General features: G+C 47.6%; 1 protein-coding gene and 2 pseudogenes across 2 annotated transcripts in view; 1 reads left to right on the forward strand and 2 right to left on the reverse strand.

Annotated features, from left to right (window-relative positions):
* Positions 1-24,175, reverse strand: part of CACNA1S (calcium voltage-gated channel subunit alpha1 S) — a 515,698-nt gene extending 491,523 nt beyond the window's left edge. For both annotated transcript variants that reach the window (XM_063954963.1, XM_063954964.1), the window contains exon 1: positions 23,869-24,175. The gene's annotated coding sequence lies outside the window, so the exon portion shown is untranslated. The remainder of the gene's footprint in view (positions 1-23,868) is intronic.
* LOC135053245 (5S ribosomal RNA) lies at positions 500-618 on the reverse strand (annotated as a pseudogene).
* Positions 1,972-2,090, forward strand: LOC135051379 (5S ribosomal RNA; annotated as a pseudogene).
* Positions 24,176-25,080: the final 905 nt, after the last annotated feature.

Genomic DNA, 25,080 nt, shown 5'->3' on the forward strand with positions numbered 1-25,080 from the left:
TAAGAATAAACATTCTTAATTGATGTAATAAATGAGGAGACAGTGACACCTAAGATGAAAATATCAAAATTGGTTTCTACATCAGAAAAGAAAAAGATTTCTGATATAAGTCACAATGGCATAAGATATGACAACAATTTTTAGTAGACTTAGAAGTATAGGTCTATTGACCAATGCCAATTGTGATGAATTTATCCTGGTATCCTAGTAGGAGGTAAATTGCTAATTCTAGCTTTCTCGTCAGCGATCAGCGTATCGGATAATGAATGTGAAATGTGTGCAAACCTGAAATCAGATGCACAATAGAGTCAATTATAGCTCCAACACATCGGTTTTACATACACGGATAAGGATCTGTGGATATTCACAGGTAAGTAATATATTTAATATATTTAACAGGTCTGAGATCAGACAATTAAGAGAGGGAAAAAAGGTATGAAATTCAGTAAGGTCAAAGGTTGCTCCAGAACTTCTGCTTTTCACATTTGGATACAGATATCTATTACTGCACCTGAGATTCCCTAGTAGTCTCCCACCTAGGTACTATTCAGGCTCCTCACTGCTTAGCTTCCAAGATCAGGCGAGATTGGGCGTAACCAGAGAGATATGGCAGTAATATCACATGGATTGTGAATGAGAGAGTGTATGGTTATTGGCACATACCAAAAGAGCACTTCAGCTATCCATTGAGATGCACAGTCTATCTGTTATTGTCGTATTACCGGGAATTTATATGACTGACATTTTAGATGAGTGAGTACTGAATGAGTGAGGTATAGGAAACAATTAAGTACAGGGCCCGCCCCTTGTTGTCCGCCGCACCATACAATAATGGACAGTGGATGAGAAAGGCGGGTTACCTGTGCTTGTGGAAAATAAGTGTGGAATTACACAGGTATCTTAAAGTTTTCTTATATAATCAAAAATCCAAGATAGGGATCACATAATCATATGTTATCCTAAGAAAGAATTGTTTCTCTTGGAGCAACTGGGGTATGGTTCTGAAATTTTTTTTGAATTGACCATCCACAGATTTTGGAAATGTGAAAAGGAGGGCTGAATGTTAATGATAAAGTATATTACTTGTTTATCACAGTGGTTGACATAAAATAAAACAAAATGACAAGAAAAGAGAATTTAGCAAATTACCTGATGATAGATCAAAAATAAATAAATATCAAATATCAAAATTTAACATGGGTAATACGATACCAGGAAAGATGGTGGGCTGAACCGTGCACTGTTCAGCACCACATAACACAGACGGCCGTTTCACCTGAGGTGGCTTGTTCACTGTGAACAAGACACCTCAGGTGAAACGGCCGTCTGTGTTATGTGGTGCTGAACAGTGCACGGTTCAGCCCACCATCTTTCCTGGTATCGTATTACCCATGTTAAATTTTGATATTTGATATTTATTTATTTTTGATCTATCATCAGGTAATTTGCTAAATTCTCTTTGCTTGTCATTTTGTTTTATTTTATGTCAACCACTGTGATAAACAAGTAATATACTTTACCATTAACATTCAGCCCTCCTTTTCACATTTCCAAAATCTGTGGATGGTCAATTCAAAAAAAATTTCTGAACCATACCCCAGTTGCTCCAAGAGAAACAATTCTTTCTTAGGATAACATATGATTATGTGATCCCTATCTTGGATCTTTGATTATATAAGAAAACTTTAAGATACCTGTGTAATTCCACACTTATTTTCCACAAGCACAGGTAACCCGCCTTTCTCATCCACTGTCCATTATTGTATGGTGCGGCGGACAACAAGGGGCGGGCCCTGTACTTAATTGTTTCCTATACCTCACTCATTCAGTACTCACTCATCTAAAATGTCAGTCATATAAATTCCCGGTAATACGACAATAACAGATAGACTGTGCATCTCAATGGATAGCTGAAGTGCTCTTTTGGTATGTGCCAATAACCATACACTCTCTCATTCACAATCCATGTGATATTACTGCCATATCTCTCTGGTTACGCCCAATCTCGCCTGATCTTGAAAGCTAAGCAGTGAGGAGCCTGAATAGTACCTAGGTGGGAGACTACTAGGGAATCTCAGGTGCAGTAATAGATATCTGTATCCAAATGTGAAAAGCAGAAGTGCTGGAGCAACCTTTGACCTTACTGAATTTCATACCTTTTTTCCCTCTCTTAATTGTCTGATCTCAGACCTGTTAAATATATTAAATATATTACTTACCTGTGAATATCCACAGATCCTTATCCGTGTATGTAAAACCGAAGTGTTGGAGCTATAATTGACTCTATTGTGCATCTGATTTCAGGTTTGCACACATTTCACATTCATTATCCGATACGCTGATCGCTGACGAGAAAGCTAGAATTAGCAATTTACCTCCTACTAGGATACCAGGATAAATTCATCACAATTGGCATTGGTCAATAGACCTATACTTCTAAGTCTACTAAAAATTGTTGTCATATCTTATGCCATTGTGACTTATATCAGAAATCTTTTTCTTTTCTGATGTAGAAACCAATTTTGATATTTTCATCTTAGGTGTCACTGTCTCCTCATTTATTACATCAATTAAGAATGTTTATTCTTATTTTTATCTTTAACCATTATTCTCATTTTATCTTTAACCATTAAAATTCTTTCAGAATCTACTCTCAGATTCCTATGATAATAGTAGAGAGAGGTCCAGATTCTTTTTTGTCCTCCTCTTTTAGGACTATATATATATATGTGTGTCTGTCAAGGTACTACATTTTTATCCTATTCTAATTAAAAGTTAAGTTTTATTTAAGCGTGCCCCAACACAGAGTCTCTCTTTCCCTCCTCAAACATTACTATGCCTCTGTCAATCTGTAATAAGTAGGGGTAAGGATATTAACCACCTAGGAACATCCTCCCTTATACGTCACCTGGAGCGCATTCATCAGAAGTCATTGACAAGTTCAAAACTTTGGGTGACAGCGGAAGCAGTCCACTGACAACTAAATCACTTCCTCTTGTACCCAAGCTCCTGCAAACCACACCACCAACTCCCTCAGTGTCAATTTCCTCCTTAGACAGGAACGCCAATAGTCCTGCAGGCCATGTCACTGGCAAGTCTGACGAGTCCTCTCCTAACTGGGATTCCTCCAATGGATCCTTGAGTGTAACGCCTACTGCTGCTGGCGCTGCTGTTGTTGCTGCTGGGAGTCGATCGTCATCCCAGAGGGGAAGTCGGAAGACCAGTTGTACTACTTCCAGTAAGCAATTGACTGTACAACAGTCCTTTGTGAGGAAGATGAAATATGACAGCAGTCATCCTGTTGCAAAGCGGATAACTGAGGCCATGACACTTATGTTGGTGTTAGACGTGCGTCTGCATTAGTGCAGTGGGATTTAGACAATTGATAGAGGTATTGTGTCCCCAGTACCAAATCCCATCTAGGTTCCACTTCACTAGGCAGGCGATACCGAGAATGTACAAAGATGTCAGAAAAAGAGTCACCAGTGTCCTACAAAATGCGGTTGTATCCAGTGTCCACTTAAACACGGACATGTGGACAAGTGGAACAGGGCAGGCTAAGGACTACATGACTGTGTCAGCCCACTGGGTAGTTGTATGGCCTCCCGCAGCAACAACAGCAGTGGCAACAGTAGCAGCATCTCGCAAACGCCAACTCGTTCCTAGGCAGGCTATGCTATGTATCACAGCTTTCCGTAAGAGGCAGACAGCTGACAACCTCTTACTTAAACTGAGGGACATCATCGCAGAATGGCTTACCACAATTAGACTCTTCTGGAGAATTGTGATATTGGACAACGCCACCAATATTGTGCGTGTATTACATCTGGGCAAATTCCAGCACGTCCCATGTTTTGCACATACAATTAATTTGGTGGTGCAGAATTTTTTGAGAAATTACAGGGATGTACAGGAGATGCTGCTGGTGGCCCGAAAAATTGCGGGCTACTTTCGACATTCTGCCACTGCGTGCCGAAGACTGGAGCGCCAGCAAACACTCCTGAACCTGCCCTGCCATCAACTGAAGCAAGAGGTGGTAACGAGGTGGAATTCAACACTCTATATGCTTCAGAGGATGGAGGAGCAGCAAAAGGCCATTCAAGCCTATACATCAACCTACGATATAGGCAAAGGAGGGGGAATGCACCTGACTCAAGCGCAGTGGAGAATGATTTCAATCTTGTGCAATGTTCTCCAACCCTTCGAACTTGCCACCCATGAAGTCAGTTCAGACACTGCCAGCTTGAGTCAGGTCATTCCCCTCAACAGGCTTTTGCAGAAGCAGCTGGAGAAATTGAAGGAGGAGCTAAGAAGGAGCGATTCCGCAAAGTATGTGGACTTGTGGATGGAGGGCTTTGCCAGGATTCAAGGGTGGTCAATCTGTTGAAATCAGAGCACTATATTTTGGCCACCGTGCTCGATCCTAGGTTTAAAGCCTACGTTGTATCTCTCTTTCTGGCAGACACAAGTATGCAGAGGTGCAAAGACCTGCTGCTGAGTAAATTGTCTACTCAAGCGGAATGTGACCCATCAATAGCGCCTCCTTCAATTTCTCCCGCCACTGGGGCTGCAAGGAAAATATAAGATTTCCTAGCCCATCCGCTGGTGGTGAAGCAGGGCAGCCAGGAGCGAAAGCTGGCATCTGGTCCGGACTGAAGGACCTGCCAACGATTACTGACACGTCTACTGTCACTGCATATGATTCTGTCACCATTGAAAGAGAGGCGGAGGATTATATGAGTGACAGCATCCAAGTAGGCATATGTATACTGGCAGGAAAAAGAAGCAATTTGGATGCCCATGCACAAACTGGCTTTTTTTTACCTAAGTTGCCCCCCCCTCTAGTGTGTACTCCGAAAGAGTGTTTAGTGCAGCCAGTAACCTTGTCAGTGATCGGCGTAGGAGGTTACTTCCACAAAATGTGGAGAAGATGATGTTCATCAAAATGAATTATAAATTCCTCCGGGAAGACCTTTACCAGCAATTGCCTCCAGAAAGTACAGAGGGACCTGTGATGGTGAATTCCAGTGGGGACGAATTAATAATCTGTGAGGAGGATGATGTACACAGTGAAAGGGGTGAGGAATCGGAGGATCAGTATGAGGTCGACATCTTGCCTCTGTAGAGCCAGTTTGTGCAAGGAGAGATTGATTGCTTCTTTTTTCGGTGGGGGCCCAAACAATCCAGTCACTTCAGCCACAGTCGTGTGGCAGACCCTGTCGCTGAAATGATTGGTTTGTTAAAGTGTGCATGTCCTGTTTATACAACATAAGGACAATTCCGTCTTGCACATTTTTTTCTTCTTATCATCATGTGCTGTATGGGGACTATTTTTTTAAAGTGCCATCCTGTCTGACACTTCCTTATATGTCCAGTGGTACTGCCATTTAATTCTAGAGATTTGGACGTATAATTCCTGTTATTTGGATGTATAATTCCAGTGATTTTGCATTATAATTCCAGTGATTTTGCAGTATAATTCCAGTGATTTGGATGTATAATTCCAGTGATTTTTCCATTTAATTCCAGTGATTTGGACGTATAATTCCAGTGGTTTGGACGTATAATTCCAGTGGGAATTGTTTGTGTTGCTTGGCTTAGTCATGCAGCTACCTCATTGCACCTCTTCGACATCTTTGCATGAGGTGCTGTTTGGGGCCTAGTTTTTGAAAAGCGCCATCCTGTCTGACACTGCCGTAAGAGTCCACGGGTACTGCTGTATTAGTCCTGGGGTACTGCCGTATAAGTACACCAATTGCAGAATTTTTTAAAAATGACAGGGGCGTGCTGGAGATGCTGTCAGTGGACCGAACAATTGCAGCCCACTCTCGACATTCAGCCACTGCGTGACACTACTAGATGTGCCAGGTGGTTGTGTCGCTTGGCTTAGTCATACAGCAACCTCTGCGCATCTTTTTTTCTTCTTTGCATCATGTGCTGTTTGGGGACTATTTTTTTAAAGTCCCATCCTGTCTGACACTTCCGTATATGTCCAGTGGTACTGCCATTTAATCCAGTGATTTGGACGTATAATTCCAGTGATTTTGACATTTAATTCCAGTGATTTTGTCATTTAATTCCAGTGATTTTGCCATTTAATTCCAGTGATTTGGATGTATAATTCAAGTGATTTGGACGTATAATTCCAGTGATTTTGCAGTATAATTCCAGTGATTTTGTCATTTAATTCCAGTGATTTGGACGTATAATTCCAGTGATTTTGCCATTTAATTCCAGTGATTTTGCCATTTAATTCCAGTGATTTGGACGTATAACTCCAGTGATTTGGACGTATAATTTCAGTTATTTTGCCATTAAATTCCAGTGATTTAGATGTATAATTCCAGTAATTTGGACGTATAATTCCAGTGGGAATTGTTTGTGTTGCTTGGCTCATTGCACCTCTTCGATATCTCTGCATGAGGTGCTGTTTGGGGCAGTAGCGGATCTTGCCACGGGCAAGCAGGACTTTTGCCCGGGGCGCCGCCTTCTCGGAGGGCGCTGGCGCCATCCGGAGGGCGCCGCACCAGGGCAAGATCCGCTGCTGCTGTGCCCCCCGCTGCCCGCTGCCGCTGGCCGCTGTGAAGGGAAACTAGAGTTTCCCTTCATGGAGAGGTCCTTTACTGTGCGGTGCGCAATGACGTCATCGCGCACCGCACAGCAAAGGTCCTCTCCATGAAGGGAACTAGACGCTACGCGGAACTCGGAATGACCCCTTATGTCTGAACGAGGTTAGCACTTTCTGCTTTACAACATTTTACAGTCAAATTCATAAATAAATAACGTTTGGTAATAAAAACATTCTTTTTATACTACATATATAACAACTAGGTGATTCATCGCGCCCTACGGGCGCTCTTCACACCGTCGCAAGGGGCTACGCACCTTTAACCCTTGCATGCCCTTGGGGCATGCAATATTTTTATTATATGGAGTATTACCTACAATCATAATTTTGTGAGTGGTTAAATATTGCACGGACAAAGGGTGTGAGATGGTTAAGGGGCCGTAGCCCCTTGCGACGGCATGAACATCGCACGATGAATCACCTAGTAGGTGCTGTGGTTGGGGGAGTGGCGGGTGCGTGGGAGATGCGGATGGGGAAGGGGTGCAGGGGGTGGGGGAGGTGCAGTTGCAGGGTTGGCGCGGTTGGGGGAGGGTGTCCGGAGTCATCGCGGGCGGGGTAGGGGCGGGTGTGGGGGTGCTGTGGGTGGGGGAGGGGTGCTTGCAGAGGGGGCACAGATGGGGGAAGGGGTCAAGTGATGCTGTGGGTGGGGGAGGGGTGGGTGCAGAGGGGGCGCAGATGGGGGAGGGGTTCCAGAAGTGTTGCGGGTGGAGGAGGGGATATGTAGATGCTGTTGGTGGGGGAAGGGCGGGGGCCGTGGATGAAGGAGGGGGTCTGGAGGTGCTGTCTAAGGGGGAGGGGTGTGTGCAGGGGGGGTACGTTTGGGGGAGGGGTTGCAGAGGTGCTGCTGGTGGGGAAGGGTAGTTGTGGGCTGCCGCGGATGGGGTCTGTAGATGAGGTGGTGGAGGGGGCGGCTGCAGGTGGGCGGTGAATGGGGGCAGGAGGTGCTGTGGGTGGGGGAGGGGCAGGTGGTGGAGGGGTGGGTGCAGACGGGGTGCTGCAGATGGGGGAGGTAGTCTCATGGTGTTGCAGGTGGGGGAGGGGCAAAAAAGTGGGGGCCATGGATGGGGGATAGATTCCAGAGGTGCTGCGGGTGGAGGATGGGCAGGTGCGGGGCTGTTGCGGATGGGGGAGGTGTTACGGAGGTGCTGCGGGTGGGTGCAGGGTGGGTGCGGTGGTGCTGCGAGTGGGGTAGTGGGTCAGGAGGCACAGCAGGTGGGGGAGGAGTGGGGTTGAAGCAGCTGGGGGAGTGGCAGGTGCGGGGGTGCTGCGGATGGGGTTAATAGGTGCTGCGGGTGGTGGAGTGGTAGGTGCGGGGGTGCCATGGTTTGGGTCGGCGGTCTGGAGGTGCCACAGGTGGGGGCGGGTGGGTGCTGGGGTGCGGCGGGTGGGGGAAAGGCGGGGGTGCCATGGGTGGGGAAGGGACGGGTGCGGGGGTGCCGTGTGTGTGGGAGGGGTGGGTGCTGCGTGTGGGGAAGGAGGCAGGGAGCACGGAGTTGACGTGGGAGGGGGAGGGGCAGCAGGGGTGCCATGGATGGGGTCCATAGGTTCTGCGGGTGGTGGAGTGGCGGGTGTGGGGTGCCGTGGTCTGGGTAAGGGGTCTCGAGGGGGTGCGGTGAGGCTGCGGGTGGAGGAGGGGCGGGTGCTGGTGCCCTGGGGGAGGGGCAGGCGCGGGGGAGGGGCGGGTGTGCTGCGGGTGGGGTAGGGGGTCGGGAGGCATAGTGGGTGGGGGAGGAGCGGGGTTTATGCGGGTGGGGAGTAGGGATGAGCGGGTTCGGTTCCTCGGAATCCGAACCCGCCCGAACTTCATGTTTTTTTACACGGGGCCGAGCGACTCGGATCTTCCCGCCTTGCTCGGTTAACCCGAGCGCGCCCGAACGTCATCATCCCGCTGTCGGATTCTCGCGAGGCTCGGATTCTATCGCGAGACTCGGATTCTATATAAGGAGCCGCGCGTCGCCGCCATTTTCACACGTGCATTGAGATTCATAGGGAGAGGACGTGGCTGGCGTCCTCTCCGTTTATAGAGAAGAGAGTGAGACAGTAGAGAGAGACACAGTAGTAATTTTGGGGAGCATTAGGAGGAATACTAGTTACTTGCTGAAGTGATAGATAGTGTGACTGTATATTATCTGACTTGTGGGGGAGACACTGACAGTGGGGAGCAGTTAGAGTCTGAGAGCAGGACTCAGGAGTACATATAACGTACAGTGCACACTTTTGCTGCCAGAGTGCCACACTGCCATTGTGACCACACTGACCACCAGTATAATATATATTGTGATTGTCTGCTTAGGAGTACTACTTGCAAGTTGCTGATAGTGTGACCAGTGACCTGACCACCAGTCACCACCAGTTTAATATATATATATATATAATTGTATATAATATATATATAATATTGTATACCACCTACCCGTGGTTTTTTTTTTTCTTTCTTCTTCATACATACTACTATAGTAGCTTACTGTAGCAGTCTGCGGTGCTGCTGAGCTGACTGTGTCCAGCAGGTCCGTCATCAGTCATTACATAATAAATATATATACCTGTCCGGCTGCAGTACTAGTGATATTATATATATATATATTGATTTCATCTCATTATCATCCAGTCTATATTAGCAGCAGACACAGTACGGTAGTCCACGGCTGTAGCTACCTCTGTGTCGGCAGTCGCTCGTCCATCCATAATTGTATACCACCTACCCGTGTTTTTTTTTCTTTTTCTTTCTTCTTTATACATACTACTATAGTAGCTTACTGTAGCAGTCTGCGGTGCTGCTGAGCTGACAGTGTCCAGCAGGTCCGTCATCAGTCATTACATAATAAATATATATACCTGTCCGGCTGCAGTACTAGTGATATTATATATATATATTGATTTCATCTCATTATCATCCAGTCTATATTAGTAGCAGACACAGTACGGTAGTCCACGGCTGTAGCTACCTCTGTGTCGGCAGTCGCTCGTCCATCCATAATTGTATACCACCTACCCGTGGTTTTTTTTTTTCTTTCTTCTTTATACATACTACTATAGTAGCTTACTGTAGCAGTCTGCGGTGCTGCTGAGCTGACAGTGTCCAGCAGGTCCGTCATCAGTCATTACATAATAAATATATCTACCTGTCCGGCTGCAGTACTAGTGTGATATAATATATATTGATTTCATCTCATTATCATCCAGTCTATATTAGCAGCAGACACAGTACGGTAGTCCACGGCTGTAGCTACCTCTGTGTCGGCAGTCGCTCGTCCATCCATAATTGTATACCACCTACCCGTGGTTTTTTTTTTCTTTCTTCTTTATACATACTACTATAGTAGCTTACTGTAGCAGTCTGCGGTGCTGCTGAGCTGACAGTGTCCAGCAGGTCCGTCATCAGTCATTACATAATAAATATATATACCAGTCCGGCTGCAGTACTAGTGATATTATATATATATATATATTGATTTAATCTCATTATCATCCAGTCTATATTAGCAGCAGACACAGTACGGTAGTCCACGGCTGTAGCTACCTCTGTGTCGGCAGTCGCTCATCCATCCATAAGTATACTAGTATCCATCCATCTACATTGTTTACCTGAGGTGCCTTTTAGTTGTGCCTATTAAAATATGGAGAACAAAAATGTTGAGGTTCCAAAATTAGGGAAAGATCAAGATCCACTTCCACCTCGTGCTGAAGCTGCTGCCACTAGTCATGGCCGAGACGATGAAATGCCAGCAACGTTGTCTGCCAAGGCCGATGCCCAATGTCATAGTACAGAGCATGTAAAATCCAAAACACCAAATATCAGTAAAAAAAGGACTCCAAAATCTAAAATAAAATTGTCGGAGGAGAAGCGTAAACTTGCCAATATGCCATTTACCACACGGAGTGGCAAGGAACGGCTGAGGCCCTTGCCTATGTTCATGGCTAGTGGTTCAGCTTCACATGAGGATGGAAGCACTCAGCCTCTCGCTAGAAAACTGAAAAGACTCAAGCTGGCAAAAGCACCGCAAAGAACTGTGCGTTCTTCGAAATCCCAAATCCACAAGGAGAGTCCAATTGTGTCGGTTGCGATGCCTGACCTTCCCAACACTGGACGTGAAGAGCATGCGCCTTCCACCATTTGCACGCCCCCTGCAAGTGCTGGAAGGAGCACCCGCAGTCCAGTTCCTGATAGTCAGATTGAAGATGTCAGTGTTGAAGTACACCAGGATGAGGAGGATATGGGTGTTGCTGGCGCTGGGGAGGAAATTGACAAGGAGGATTCTGATGGTGAGGTGGTTTGTTTAAGTCAGGCACCCGGGGAGACACCTGTTGTCCGTGGGAGGAATAGGGCCGTTGACATGCCTGGTGAAAATACCAAAAAAATCAGCTCTTCGGTGTGGAAGTATTTCACCAGAAATGCGGACAACATTTGTCAAGCCGTGTGTTGCCTTTGTCAAGCTGTAATAAGTAGGGGTAAGGACGTTAACCACCTCGGAACATCCTCCCTTATACGTCACCTGCAGCGCATTCATAATAAGTCAGTGACAAGTTCAAAAACTTTGGGCGACAGCGGAAGCAGTCCACTGACCAGTAAATCCCTTCCTCTTGTAACCAAGCTCACGCAAACCACCCCACCAACTCCCTCAGTGTCAATTTCCTCCTTCCCCAGGAATGCCAATAGTCCTGCAGGCCATGTCACTGGCAATTCTGACGAGTCATCTCCTGCCTGGGATTCCTCCGATGCATCCTTGCGTGTAACGCCTACTGCTGCTGGCGCTGCTTTTGTTGCTGCTGGGAGTCGATGGTCATCCCAGAGGGGAAGTCGTAAGCCCACTTTTACTACTTCCACCAAGCAATTGACTGTCCAACAGTCCTTTGCGAGGAAGATGAAATATCACAGCAGTCATCCTGTTGCAAAGCGGATAACTGAGGCCTTGACAACTATGTTGGTGTTAGACGTGCGTCCGGTATCCGCCGTTAGTTCACAGGGAACTAGACAATTTATTGAGGCAGTGTGCCCCCGTTACCAAATACCATCTAGGTTCCACTTCTCTAGGCAGGCGATACCGAGAATGTACACGGACGTCAGAAAAAGACTCACCAGTGTCCTAAAAAATGCAGTTGTACCCAATGTCCACTTAACCACGGACATGTGGACAAGTGGAGCAGGGCAGGGTCAGGACTATATGACTGTGACAGCCCACTGGGTAGATGTATGGACTCCCGCCGCAAGAACAGCAGCGGCGGCACCAGTAGCAGCATCTCGCAAACGCCAACTCTTTCCTAGGCAGGCTACGCTTTGTATCACCGGTTTCCAGAATACGCACACAGCTGAAAACCTCTTACGGCAACTGAGGAAGATCATCGCGGAATGGCTTACCCCAATTGGACTCTCCTGTGGATTTGTGGCATCGGACAACGCCAGCAATATTGTGTGTGCATTAAATATGGGTAAATTCCAGCACGTCCCATGTTTTGCACAAACCTTGAATTTGGTGGTGCAGAATTTTTAAAAAAACGACAGGGGCGTGCAAGAGATGCTGTCGGTGGCCAGAAGAATTGCGGGACACTTTCGGCGTACAGGCACCACGTACAGAAGACTGGAGCACCACCAAAAACGCCTGAACCTGCCCTGCCATCATCTGAAGCAAGAAGTGGTAACGAGGTGGAATTCAACCCTCTATATGCTTCAGAGGTTGGAGGAGCAGCAAAAGGCCATTCAAGCCTATACAATTGAGCACGATATAGGAGGTGGAATGTACCTGTCTCAAGCGCAGTGGAGAATGATTTCAACGTTGTGCAAGGTTCTGCAACCTTTTGAACTTGCCACACGTGAAGTCAGTTCAGACACTGCCAGCCTGAGTCAGGTCATTCCCCTCATCAGGCTTTTGCAGAAGAAGCTGGAGGCATTGAAGGAGGAGCTAAAAGGGAGCGATTCCGCTAGGCATGTGGGACTTGTGGATGGAGCCCTTAATTCGCTTAACAAGGATTCACGGGTGGTCAATCTGTTGAAATCAGAGCACTACATTTTGGCCACCGTGCTCGATCCTAGATTTAAAACCTACCTTGGATCTCTCTTTCCGGCAGACACAAGTCTGCTGGGGTTCAAAGACCTGCTGGTGACAAAATTGTCAAGTCAAGCGGAACGCGACCTGTCAACATCTCCTCCTTCACATTCTCCCGCAACTGGGGGTGCGAGGAAAAGGCTCAGAATTCCGAGCCCACCCGCTGGCGGTGATGCAGGGCAGTCTGGAGCGACTGCTGATGCTGACATCTGGTCCGGACTGAAGGACCTGCCAACGATTACGGACATGTCGTCTACTGTCACTGCATATGATTCTCTCACCATTGAAAGAATGGTGGAGGATTATATGAGTGACCGCATCCAAGTAGGCACGTCAGACAGTCCGTACTTATACTGGCAGGAAAAAGAGGCAATTTGGAGGCCCTTGCACAAACTGGCTTTATTCTACCTAAGTTGCCCTCCCACAAGTGTGTACTCCGAAAGAGTGTTTAGTGCCGCCGCTCACCTTGTCAGCAATCTGCGTACGAGGTTACTTCCAGAAAATGTGGAGAAGATGATGTTCAATAAAATGAATTATAATCAATTCCTCCGTGGAGACATTGACCAGCAGCAATTGCCTCCACAAAGTACACAGGGAGCTGAGATGGTGGATTCCAGTGGGGACGAATTGATAATCTGTGAGGAGCGGGATGTACACGGTGATATATCGGAGGATGATGATGAGGTGGACATCTTGCCTCTGTAGAGCCAGTTTGTGCAAGGAGAGATTAATTGCTTCTTTTTCGGTGGGGGTCCAAACCAACCCGTCATTTCAGTCACAGTCGTGTGGCAGACCCTGTCACTGAAATGATGGGTTGGTTAAAGTGTGCATGTCCTGTTTATACAACATAAGGGTGGGTGGGAGGGCCCAAGGACAATTCCATCTTGCACCTATTTTTTCTTTCATTTTTATTTGCGTCATGTGCTGTTTGGGGAGTGTTTTTTGGAAGGGCCATCCTGCGTGACACTGCAGTGCCACTCCTAGATGGGCCAGGTGTTTGTGTCGGCCACTAGGGTCGCTTAGCTTACTCACACAGCTACCTCATTGCGCCTCTTTTTTTCTTCTTTGCGTCATGTGCTGTTTGGGGAGTGTTTTTTGGAAGGGCCATCCTGCGTGACACTGCAGTGCCACTCCTAGATGGGCCAGGTGTTTGTGTCGGCCACTAGGGTCGCTTATCTTACTCACACAGCTACCTCATTGCGCCTCTTTTTTTCTTCTTTGCGTCATGTGCTGTTTGGGGAGTGTTTTTTGGAAGGGCCATCCTGCGTGACACTGCAGTGCCACTCCTAGATGGGCCAGGTGTTTGTGTCGGCCACTAGGGTCGCTTAGCTTACTCACACAGCTACCTCATTGCGCCTCTTTTTTTCTTCTTTGCGTCATGTGCTGTTTGGGGAGTGTTTTTTGGAAGGGCCATCCTGCGTGACACTGCAGTGCCACTCCTAGATGGGCCAGGTGTTTGTGTCGGCCACTAGGGTCGCTTAGCTTAGTCATCCAGCGACCTCGGTGCAAATTTTAGGACTAAAAATAATATTGTGAGGTGTGAGGTATTCAGAATAGACTGAAAATGAGTGGAAATTATGGTTTTTGAGGTTAATAATACTTTGGGATCAAAATGACCCCCAAATTCTATGATTTAAGCTGTTTTTTAGGGTTTTTTGAAAAAAACACCCGAATCCAAAACACACCCGAATCCGACAAAAAAAATTCGGTGAGGTTTTGCCAAAACGCGGTCGAACCCAAAACACGGCCGCGGAACCGAACCCAAAACCAAAACACAAAACCCGAAAAATTTCAAGTGCACATCCCTAGTGGGGAGTGGCAGGTGCGTGGGTGCTGTGGATGGTGGGTTGGTCCATAGGTGCTGCGGGCGGTGGAGTGGCAGGTGCGAGGGTGCCGCAGTTTTGGTAGGGGGTGTGGAGGTGCCACGGGTGGAGTAGGGGCAGGTGCGGGGGTGCCACATATGGGGGTCCATTGGCGATGCGGGTGGTGGGGCGCCGTGGATGGAGGGGCGGGTGTGGGGGAAGGGCAGGTGCTGTGGGTGGGGGCGGGTGCGTGGGTGCTGCGGATGGGGAAGGGTCGGGTGCAGGGGTGCTGCGAGTGGGGTATGGGGTCAGGAGGTGTAGTGGGTGAGGGAGGAGCAAAGTTGATGCGGGTGCAGCGGATGGGTGGATGGGGTCCATAGGTGCTGCGGGTGATGGAGTGGCGAGTGCAGGGTGCTGCAGTTTGGATAGGGGGTCTGGAGGTGCCACAGGTAGGGGATGGGCGGTGCAGGGGTGTCACGGATGGGGGTGCAAGTGGTGGGGCGCTGTGGGTGGAGGAGGGGCGGGTGTGGGAGAGGGGCGGGGGTGCTGTGGGTGGGGGAGGGGCAAGTGCGTGGGTGACATGGATGGGTGTCCGGTGGCATCGCGGGTGGGGGAGGGGCGGATGCGGGGGGAGGGGGGACTCAGGGGGCAGGATGTGCTGACGTCTGCCACTGCGGGATCTGGCTTATTGCGTGTGTTCTCCTCGGTAATAGGATCGCCGGCCGCTGGGTGGGAGGTATGGGTCTAGTTCGGTTGTGGGATGGGCTTGTGGGGTGTGGTGGGGGTTGCACGTGGTGTGAGGAGTTTCTTGTTTGGAGGAGTTGTGGTTGTGCGTGAGTTCTGTTTGTTGTAGTGGTGTGAGGGTTAGGGGTTCATGAGGTGTTGGGCTTGAGTGTAGGATGTGCAGGGATGGGGAAGGGATTGTGTGTGTGTGTGACGGGGGGAGGGGGTGGAGTATTCGTGTGTGTTAAGGAGAAGAGGGTGCCCGATGCGGTGGTGTGTGGAAAATTGGAGGTGTGCCTCTGGGGTGTGTGCCTGGAGCAGATGTGAGTAGTGGTGACTATGCCTGCAGCATAGACCTAATGGTTTGGCTGATGCGGGAGGGAGCTCCCACTCAGCAGCTCTGTGGCTGGAGCAGTGTCCCGTCCTGGCTCCGGCCGGGGATACTTGGTCTGGTCTCCACAGTGTGTGCCTGGCGCCGGGGATGTGAATTGGGGTGGCGGCGCGCGTGTTCCTGGAGTTGCGGGCTGGCTGTCAGGCGGGCGACATAGTGGTGTGGCCGGAGCAGAGCGTGGTGCGAGGCGAGGAGGAAGTAGGAGGGAGCTGTATATGTGCTGCACTGTGTATGTGCAGCGCTGGGGATTGGGGAGTGTGTGCTCCGTGTTCCGTCCCTGGCTGCCGCCCTGGGCGACCCATCCCCCCCACTAGCTGGATGCGGTAGGTGGTGATTTGGGGGGTGTATAAGGGAGGGGTCCTCAGCGTGAGGTGTGGGTGTAAGGGGGCCAGGAATTTGTATAGCCGGGAGAATTGCGGCGGGCGTCCTGCCGGTGCAGGCAAGTCCCCTCCGCATAGCCTGTGTAACCTTCCCTGCTGCTGCTGGCTGGAGCTGTGTGTGGTGGTACTGGTAGCCATGGACCCTTCCCCCCCCCCCCCTTCTTCCCTATACTGTAGTTGGTGTCAGGGGGCATCTTTTACCTGACTCCCTGCATATGCTGCTGACTCCGCCCAGCTCTGTGACTCCGCCCAGCGTTAGACACAAAGGCACAGAGTCACAGATCTGGGCTATTATATAGGATATTACAATACTCTAATATGTATATCCCAAATATTTGGTTGAACTAATTTAACGGAACTTAGGGGGTGATTCCGAGTTGTTCGCTCGCTAGCTGCTTTTAACAGCATTGCACACGCTAAGCCGCCGCCCTCTGGGAGTGTATCTTAGCTTAGCAGAATTGCGAACAAAAGATTAGCAGAATTGCGAATAGAAATTTCTTAGCAGTTTCTGAATAGCTCGAGACTTACTCCTACACTGCGATAAGCTCAGCCCGTTTCGTTCCTGGTTTGACGTCACAAACACTTCCAGCGTTCGGCCAGCCACTCCCCCGTTTCTCCAGACACTCCCGCGTTTTTCCCTGACACGCCTGCGTTTTTCCGCACACTCCCAGAAAACGGCCAGTTTCCGCCCAAAAACACCCACTTCCTGTCAATCACACTCCGATCACTTCAACTATGAAAATTCTTCGTTCGGACGTGAGTAAATCTACTAAGTTTTGTGTTAAAATACTAACCGCATGCGCACTGCAAACCATGCGCATGCGCATTTTTGCCTTAATCGCTCCGTTGCGAAAATCGTCAATGAGCGAACAACTCGGAATGACCCCCTTAGTCTCTAACATACATGAATTGCAAAAATCCTAGACAAACTAATTTATTTGATAGGGACAAATGCAGTGGTAGGGGCCCATGCTTAAGGGTGTGGCCAGGCTCCCAAGAGGGTGTGGCCAATCACCACAGAGGTTTGACTAAGCATTACAGAGTGCATGGGCTGAGCCCCTTGATAAATATATTTAGTAAACACTGCTAGTGCATGCATGATAATGTACCACATTAATAATTGTAATGCACTGTAGAAAATACACCATAGCCCTGAGAGTATAATGTAACATCATACTTGCCTACTCTCCCGGAATGGCCGGGAGGCTCCCGAAAATCGGGTGACCCTCCCGGCCCCCCGGAAGAGCAGGCAAGTCTCCCGATTTGAGGGGTCCCCCCTGCCCGTCCGCCCACTTTGTGTGTAAAGTGGGCGGTCCGGGCAGTCGATGACGCGATTCTTGCAGAATCTCGTCATCATAGCCAAGCCCCCTGCAGTGTAATGGAGGATGCACAGTGAACACCACAAACAGCTAAAACACACTTTGGGGTATATTCAATTGCAGTCGAAAACTGCCGTCTGTCGAAAAGACGGCAGTTTTCAACTTTTTAAGGTCGAATCCTGATTCGACCTATTCAAAGTTTTTCGACAAGTCGAGGCATTTGACTTTTTGAAAAGCACGTGGATCGGCGGAATAGCTGCCGATCCACGTGTTAATGTCGAAAACGGGGCCAAATCCGACAGATTTTGGTCCCGTTTTCGACCATCTCAATCCGACATCAAAATGATGTCGGAATGAGATGGACCCAGAGGAGGCGAGGGGAGGCGAGCCGCGGGGGGACAGCTGGCGGCATCCAGAGGAGATCATCGCTACAGTAGCGCTGCAGCTGGATGTCACTCACCCGCCCGACCTCACGGCAGCTTCCACCCGGCTCCAGCACGCTGCTGGAGCCGGGTGGAAGCTGCCGTGAGGTCGGGCGGCTGAGTGACATCCAGCTGCAGGGCTACTCTGTAGCGCTGATCTCCTCTGGCTGCCGCCGGCTGTCCCACCGCGGCTCGCCCCCCCTCTCCTCCTCTGGGTCCCATCTAAATTCGACTTGAAAAAGTCGAATTTTAGATGGGATTGAATAGGGGTTGTCGGATCCATTCCGACAAATACATGTCGGAATGGATCCAACTTTAATTGAATATACCCCTTTATCCTTCACATGCATGACTTTGCCTGAGCTCGCTAGATACTAAACCCTGGCTCCTTTGTAGCATACTGCCTCTTTGACCATATTATTATCATCATTATTCATCATTATCATTATCGTTTATTTATATGGTGCCACATGGGATCCGCAGTGCCCAATTACAGAGTAAATAAATAAGCAAAACATGAAGACAGTGACTTACAATTCAATACAATATAGGACAAGTGCAGGGTATATAAACATAGGTGTGTCAGTAAACAGCACTGAAATAAATATCAGGGCAGCAGAAAACCAAGGGATTTGGTGGCGCCAAAGGGAGTATTGAAAAGAAGATAGGTTAAGTAAGAGATGTAAAAGCACATGAGGGAAGAGCTCGTGAAAGCTTACATATATATAATTATCTCACTGTGGCTAGCACATGGTGAAAGAGCCAGGACTGTGGTTTCTTTCTAGTGCCGATTCAGCTTCACTGATGCTGGCAGTGGGAGGGCTGCCCAATCCACTGTGATCGGGACACAGCTTGACAGAAGCCAAAGCGAAAGACGGGGCTGCAGAGGAGACACAGCCAAGGCTACTCTTCAGCTTTTGTGTGTTGGCAGGGCTGCCATCAAGGGGGTACAGACAAGACTGAAGTCCTGGAACCAGACAGAAAGGGTACCAACCCCAGCTCCTACAAGTGATGGCCTTCCCTATAGTCTAATAGAATTAGCCCCTGTGTGAGTCACTGGACTTAGGAGATACAAGTTATCCCTTGTGCAGGAAGCAAGTACACTACTTAAAACTTTAAGTCCCAGCAACCCCTGCTGTCTGGGAACAGACTCCTCTATACTATGCCTGCTGCTGCAGCTCTCGCGAGATCAGCTGCTTCCTCTTGATTGTAGAAGGGTCCTGCAGGGAAGTTGGGCGTTCCCTGTTAGGAGAGGAGGTGGATCCAACAAGATGTGCGGATCTCTAGAGGGTGATCAAAAGACAGTGTGGCTGTGATCAGTCTGTCCAGCAAACAGTGCAACTGGGACTACCCTCTCAGTCCCAACAATGTGAGCATGATTCTGCTGTATTCTAGTTGGTGTTCTCTCTCTCTCTCTCTCTCTCTCTCTCTCTCTCTCTCTCTCTCTCTTTTGCACCTCTCTCGCTACCATTCCCCCTATTCCTTCTCTCTCCCTCTCATTTCCCCCTATTCCTTCTCTCTATCTCTCATTTCCCCTATTCCTTTTCTCTGTTCATTCTCCTCTCTGCCATTTCACATATCCATTCTCTATCTTCCTCCTCTGTCACCCATTTCCTCCATTCTTTCTCTCCTTCTCTCTCTTCCTCCTCTCTCCCATTTTCTGCTATTCCTTCACTCATCATCCTCTCTCCCATTTCCCCCTATTCCTTCTCTCTCTCTCTAATCTACTATTCTTCCTCTCATTTCCTGCTATTCCTTTTGCTCTCATTTTCTCCTACTCCTCTCATCTCCTTCTACGCATCATCCTATCTTCTGTCTCCCCGTATTCCTCATCTCTTTCTTCCATTCTCCCTGTATTCCTCCTATTTCCCGTCTCCCAATACAGGTTGAGTATCCCTTATCCAAAATGCTTGGGACCAGAGGTATTTTGGATAACGGATTTTTCCGTATTTTGGAATAATTGCATACCATAATGAGATATCATGGAGATGGGACCTAAATCTAAGCACAGAATGCATTTATGTTACATATACACCTTATACACACAGCAGGAAGGTCATTTTTGCCAATACTTTTTTTAACTTTGTGCATTAAACAAAGTGTGTGTACATACACACAATTCATTTATGTTTCATATACACCTTGTATACACAGCCTGAAGGTCATTTAATACAATATTATTAATAACTTTGTGTATTAAACAAAGCTGGTGTACATTGAGCCATCAAAAAACAAAGATTTCACTATCTCAGTCTCACTCAAAAAAGTCCGTATTTCGGAATATTCCGTATTTCGGAATATATGGATATGGGACACTCAACCTGTATTCATACTCTCTCTGATCTGCCCCCTTTTCCTCACTATCTCCTGCCAATTCCTTCTGTTTCTCTCTACCATTCCCCTCCATTCTCTATCTTCTGTCACTTTTGCTCTTCTTCCCCCTATGGGAATTACGATAGAAGGGGGCAAGTAGCCCCTGCCTTTTTTGTCAGTCTGAGGCCCCACAGTTTCTGATGTCAGCCCTAGGTATGGGTGCCACTAATCATCTTGATCACTGCTGGCCACAGTGCTCGGGTCATAGGGGAAGAGTAGCAGCACTGTTTTCATTCAAGTAATGGTTCAGCAGCCGCCGGATGGAGGTGCAGCTGTGTTTGACCGATCACTGTGGCCAGCAGCGATCGGGACACACTGGGACAGGAGCCGGGGGACTTGGAGATCAGTGACGTGCATTGGGATGAGACAGGTGAGGCAGAGCCTTTCCTGTTATACTAATGTTTGTGCCAGAGTTTTGACTGTAAAAAGTATATGAAAAATTCAAAGAAAATGTTTGAAATATCTTCTTTGTATTATTCTAATCATTTTTATAGCCAAAACTCTGAAGTAAAAAGTCTATGGCAGGTGAGGCAGTGCCTCACCTGGTTATCATTTCCGCACATCTCTGATCAAAACTCACCAAATTTCCAGGAGTTTATAATGCTGCACCTGTGTATAATGCCCAGATGTACCCTTTGGCTCATATATTGTGTGTAAATCTGGCTCTAATACTAGCCAGTGCCTCCTGAGCCATTTAGCTCACCGCATGTCCCTGCTGGAGATTCCCCTGATGTAAGCAGCTGCTTCCCAGAGGGTGTTTCTGACTGGTTGCATCATACGTGACCATGCAAAGGAAGGCCCATCCTAGTGTGGTCACATCTGATGCGACCACGACAGGAAACTGGTTAATGTTTGAATATAGACATTATAGCAATAATGTACATGAAATACGCTTAATACAGAACCAGTACTAGCAAACTTTATTTTATGGTGCTGTATTCAAAAATAGAATTAGCTTCTAGCACAAATGTCTACCCCAATTTGAGCCAGAACGGGGCGGAACTACGTCAGTTCCGCTGTACGGGGGGGAGGGGGGCGGACTAACCCTGAGCTGGGCGTCCCCCCGCATGTCTGAGTGCCTGATCGTAGCTGTGCTAAATTTAGCACAGCTACGATCAACTCGGAATGACTCCCTATGAATGACGTCTCTCTTATAGTGCTGGGGAGCAGACGCCAGGTCGGACGCGGGAGCGAGGCTTGGTAAGTATGGTGTTTTTTTAAAACATATATATGACTGCATTAGCAGCGCGTCTACTGGAGGCAAGCTACAGAGGGGGGCAAACTACTGGGGGCAAGCTACAGCGGGCGAACCACTGGGGGCAATCTACTGGAGGAAAACTACTGGGGGCAAGCTACAGGGGGGCAAACTACTGGGGGGCAAACTACACGGGGCTTACCACTGGGGGCAATCTACTGGGAAAACTACTGGGGACAAGCTACAGGGGGCAAACTACTGGGGGCAATCTACTGGGGGAAAGCTACACGGGGCTAACCACTAGGGGCAATCTACTGGGGGCAAGCTACACGGGGCTAACCACTGGGGGCAAGCTACATGGGGCTAACCACTGGGGGCAATCTACTGTGGGCATAACTACTGGGGGGGGGGAACTACTGAGGGCAAGCTACAGGAAAAGCTAACCACTGGGGGCAATTTACTGGGGGCAAACTACAAGTGGGCAAACCACAAGTGGGCAAACTACAAGGGGGCAAGATACTGGGGGAAAACTGCAAGGGGGCAAGCAAATGGGGCAAACTACAAGGGGGCAAACTACTGGGGACAAACTACAGGGGCACATTACTACTGGGGGCATATCTACAGGAGCGCATTACTACTGGGAGCATAACTAAAAGGGGGATTACTACTTGGGGGCAAACTACTGGGGGCATAAATACAACGGCTAAACTACTGGGGCATTACTACAGGGGGTCAAGCTACAGGGGGGCATTACTACTGGGGGATAAACTACAAGGGGGCAAAACTACTGGGGGCATTATTACTTGGGGCAAATGACATGGGGCTAAACTACAGGGGCTAACTACAGGGGGCAAGCTACTGGGGCAAACTACAGGGGTGCATTATTACTGGGGGCATAACTACAGGGGCGCATTACTACTGGGGGCATAACTACTGGGGGCATAACTACAGGAGCATTACTACTGGGGCTAAACTACTCGGGGCATTACTACAGGGGGTGCTAAACTACAAGGGGGGAAACTACAGGGGCGCATTACTACTGGGGGCATAACTACAGGAGCATTACTACTGGGGCTAAACTACTCGGGCATTACTACAGGGGGTGCTAAACTACAAGGGGGGAAACTACAGGGGGGCATTACTACTGGGGGCATAACTACAGGGCCTAAATTACGGAGGGCATTACTTCTTGGGGCAAACTACATGAGGCTAAACTACAGGGGCTAAACTACAGGGGGGCTAAACTACATGGGGCAAACTACATGAGGGCTAAACTACAGGGCCTAAACTACTGGGGGCATTACCACTGGGAGGCTAAATTAAAGTGCGGGGTAAACTACTGGGGTCATAACTGCAGGGGCATTACCACTGGGGACTAAACTACTGGGGGCATAACTACTGGGGCTAAACTACAGGGTGCTAAACAACTGGGGGTATTACTACAGGCGACATTACTACTGGGGGCAATACTACACAGGGGCATTACCATTAAGGGCATTACTAATGGGGGCACTTCATAAGGAGCACTACTACTGTGGGCATTGTAAAAGGGGCGCTACTGTTGTGGGCATTGTGTATTACGGGGTGCCACTACTGTGGGCATTATGTTTATTAGGGGTGCTACTACTGTAGGCATTATTACTATTGTGTCACCATGCCCATTTCTTTTTGAGACCATGCCCCTTTTTGGTGCAATACCTTTATTACATGGGCTCCGGGGGGAGGGTGGAGTGAGTTCCACCACCTCTCTAGGACCACTTTAAGCCCTGGTTATACACCTTAAGTACTGCACTTCCAATACTGGAGTAGGGACGGCTATCGGTGGGTTATACGTCCCTACATTGATGGATAATCTTGATTGTGTAAAACAATCTGTAAGGGAACCATTAATTGATTTACCCACTGATGGTTACCCCTGCATCAATGTTAAATGAGCTGCGGTGGCTTCACGGGTTTCAAGTGCAGAGCTAAGCTTTGTGTCCGGATACTTGTAGAAAAAAATAAATACATTTGCTCACTCTGAACCATCGATGGCGGGAAACCATCTGGTTCTCACCCCATTAATGGCAAAAGTATCGAACATTGGTCATAGGCCATCGATTTCAAAAAAAATTAATGGTCCATGGCCATCCCTATTCTAAAGTTTTTAAACATTTAAGTTAAATGATAGGACAAGAAATTTTCAATAAACTGGTTTGCCAACCGAAACTGGCCATAAGTGTTACCAAGCCTAAGTCTACTAAATCATCAGAATTCTTTGCACAGAATGTAAATCCTGTAAAGTGTAAACATATATTTACAGTACAGTGCAGAATGCTGATTTTATCTCTGGAATGGTCTGCTCCACTATAAAACTTGTTCTCTTCACAATTCTGATTTTGCTTATTCTAGTTAGAACGTAACCATACAGTATATCACACAACATCTTTCAAAGCAAATCATTTGGCCATAAAGTAACATACTTCAGTTAGCTTCCTAAAATACAGCATGTACAGTACTGTACTGCACATAACTTGAAACACAAGCGTGTTCATATCCTAGTATACAGTATATACATACAGATCTACAAATGATCGTAAAACATACAGGCATACCTGTGTTTTCCTCTCCTACACACAACTGTTCTGCTCCTTAGAATTAGTTTCTTCTTATGTTTCTCTCAGTTTTCTTGCATTGTGTAATATTCCATCCAGTTTTAAATCCTTTGCGTTCTCCTTTCACCATTTAACAACCAATGGATTGAAAAAAGCCCATATTTTTACATAGACAGTTACAAGTGGGCAAAACTTATTCAATTAGATATGGTAAAAAGTTGGTTTCATTGCTGCATTTTTACCCCAGAATCTCTACCTAGCCCAGCATGGAGTGCAATCAGGGCAGAGAGAGACACAGCCTCATGATTAAATTTAGACCCAAAAGCATCTTCTTGTGACAGCTGCACAGCTCAAATTCTCACTGTATGGGGGAGGAGAGACAACTTATCCAACTTACTAACTCTGCTTAATTAACCCTTAGCTTCCAAGTATGTTAAAAAGTGCTATATATGTTTTATTTATATACTCAACTGTTACATAAATATATACACTATACATACTGTATGACAATGAAACTACTTATTTAACTTTATTTTGATAAATATTCATTACATTTCTAATAAGACAGATTGCCAATGTAATATTGTTTGTACACATAGAGGGGCATATTTATCACAATCCGTATCTCAGATGTGGGTGGCATGTGATTAATACGACCAAATCTGCAATGCGATAATTGAATACATTGCAGGGATGTGCCAATTGTCTCAGGAACAGAGCTTGTAAGAAAGCTTGGTCTCTGCAAATCCGCTTATAGCAATTATCAGGGCATTTGTGTGAAATAAAGTGGATGGAGATAAAGAACCAACCAGCGCCTATCATTTTTCAAACACACCCCGTGGAGATCTATTTGTACGGAGATAAAGTGGGCAGACATAAAGTACCAGCCAATCGTCTCCTAGCGGTCATGTTACAGGCTGTGTTTGAAAAATGACAGGAGCTGGTTGGCTAGTACGTAACAGCCAACTAGCTCCTGTCCTTTTTCAAACACAGCCTGTAACATGACAGGAGCTGATTGGCTGGTACTTTATCTCCATCCACTTTATCTCTCTTCAAGGCTTAGTACATAGGAGTCTATTTACTAAGCCTCGGATGGAGATAAAGTGGAGTGAGAGAAAAAAAAAAACAGCCAATCAGCTCCTAACTGCCATGTCTCAGTCTGGATTTGAAAAATGACAGTTAGTAGCTTGTTGGCTCGTACTTTATCTCCGT

Source organism: Pseudophryne corroboree, chromosome 2, assembly GCF_028390025.1.
Source record: "Pseudophryne corroboree isolate aPseCor3 chromosome 2, aPseCor3.hap2, whole genome shotgun sequence".
NCBI lineage: Eukaryota > Metazoa > Chordata > Amphibia > Anura > Myobatrachidae > Pseudophryne > Pseudophryne corroboree.